Raw genomic sequence first — 2,309 nt, 5'->3', positions numbered from 1 at the left:
GCCGCACCCCTACTCCGTATGACGTGCTACGGCCTAGTGATGTGTATGGAATCCAGGCTAAGGTACACGCGGGAGTAGAGGAATGAGGAGCCTATCCGATGCTCTGCTCTCTGCCCGTGCAAAACTGCTCTGTGAGGCGTTATATCGAGGTTTGGTCGGTGGTATGAATCTGGAATGCATCCTCAAACCCTATCTCCTCCACCATCTTCTCCCCATGATAACTGTTGGATGGCCTGGCATCATGCCAGCCAGGTGGTGAAGTGTCCCATATGTCCCGATGAATCTGTGAACTTGAACCAGATGGATGATGTGGTGGGAGAGGTGGAGGAGGTGGTGGTAGTGGTGGTGGTGAATCGTTGCCACCGGCTAGGTTGTTACCATGCTTCTTTTGTCGGTCAAACTCAGCCTCCTCCTCGGACTCCACATCTAAGCGTTCCATGCGAGGCCTGACCCTATCCCTCTGAGCCCCTGTGGCTGCTCTACACTCTCTGGAACCCTTCTCTCTCCTAGTAGGCCACCAGTGTCCTCCCGAACCTCCCTAGCATGCCGACAACAATCGGAGACATCCTAGGGAAGGTGAAAAATGTCCCTCGACTGGCTAGCAGTAGACTGGACATCAGCCAGTAAATCGAATAGCCTGGGATTATCAAGTACATTCTGGCCTGATAGATGCCTAACATGTAAAACCTGAATAATTAATAAATAATTAACTCATTAATATTTATTCAAGAAAATTATAAAATTAAATTTTATAATTTAATGAGATAGAGCTAATTAAAATAAGAATGTTGACACTAATTTTAATGAATTTGGCCCAAGGGGCCCAACCCAACCCAAGTCAGCTTCCTTCTCTTCCCCAAATGAAATACCTGCTGCCAAACACATTTGGGGGAAGAACCTTGAGCTTCAAACGCTTGTCCAAATTCAAGTTACCATAACTTCCTATCCCGAGCTCCGATCGCCACACTGTTTGCGGCCACGCGACCACCGTGTCGAGCTCTACGAATCCATCAGAACAATTTCATAGGTATGCTTCATACTCTTTCCTAGCTGCTTGATGAATCCATATTTGATGATGATTTTTTGTTAGAATTGAATGAATTTTCATCACATAAACTCACACTTATTCCCTTGAATAGCATGCTTTTGATCTCTCCTCCCAATTTATACTTGATCATAAAAATATGTTATTTTATACTTAATTTGATCTATTTTATTTTATTTGCCTTCCGTTTGATGCCTTGATGTTATTGGTGAAGTGCTTTTAGGTGTATAAGGTAGGAATGGATTGGAAAAAATGGAAGAAGAGCATGCAAAGTGGAGGAAGCAAGAAAAATCAAAGGAGTGGGCTCAGAGACGTGTGCGTGCGCACAGCTACCTGTGCGTATGCACAGCTACCTGTGCGTATGCACAGCTTTCCAAGCAGAGCATGTGTAGTGCAGCGAGCGCGTCGCGCGTCCATCCATGCATCGCGTAGTGTGCGTGCACACACCTTCCTGTGCGTCCGCACAGGCCTGGATTTCTCGCAAAGTGTGCGGACGCACGCGTCTGTACGTCCGAACAAGTGTCCGCACATGACTTCATTAAAATAGCACATGCCTCGCAATTTGAGGGCTTTGGAGGCCTGTTTCTGAAGTCTTATAGCTCATATTGGGGGGAAGAATGAAGCCATAACATAGGATATCATTTTAGTATAGTTTAGGAGTAGTGGTAGGAAGTTTTAGTTTAGTTTTTCTCTAAGTTTTTCATCATCTCTATTAGGGTTTATATTAAGATTTTACATTCAAGTGCCATTTCTATTTCTTATCTTGGATTTTGCAAGCTCTCATTATAAGTAATTTCTTGTTATTACTCTTTATAGTTACATTGTCATTGCTCTTTCTTCTAATACAAGTTATAGTTCAATTTTGCTTTTCTCTTGCTATCTCAATTTCTTGTTGATGAATTTGATGTTGGATGTTGATTATATGCTCTCTTGTGTTATCTTTGTTGATTGAGATCAATTGTTGCTTTAGTTTCAAGTCTTTACTCATTTTCCTCATGTTTAAGCTTTTTGCCCACCAAGTGTTTGACAAAATGTCAAGCATGGTTTTAGGCTAAATTTTTAGTTCTTGGCTTGGGGAAAGTGAGCAATTGGATCCCTAGAGTTGGAATGTCCTATATTTAGTTTCAATTCTTGGGTTGTTAATTGTTCTTGTTCCCACTAACGCTAATTTGTTGCTAAGGTAATTGGTATGCGAAATTGCTACTCAGGTTGTGAATTGTTGTTCGAAATTGATTCCCCGGCAATGGCACCAAAAACGGATGCA

This window comes from Arachis ipaensis, chromosome B03 (assembly GCF_000816755.2).
Source record: "Arachis ipaensis cultivar K30076 chromosome B03, Araip1.1, whole genome shotgun sequence".
In the NCBI taxonomy this organism is placed as follows: Eukaryota; Viridiplantae; Streptophyta; class Magnoliopsida; order Fabales; family Fabaceae; genus Arachis; species Arachis ipaensis.
This window is presented reverse-complemented; position numbering follows the sequence as displayed.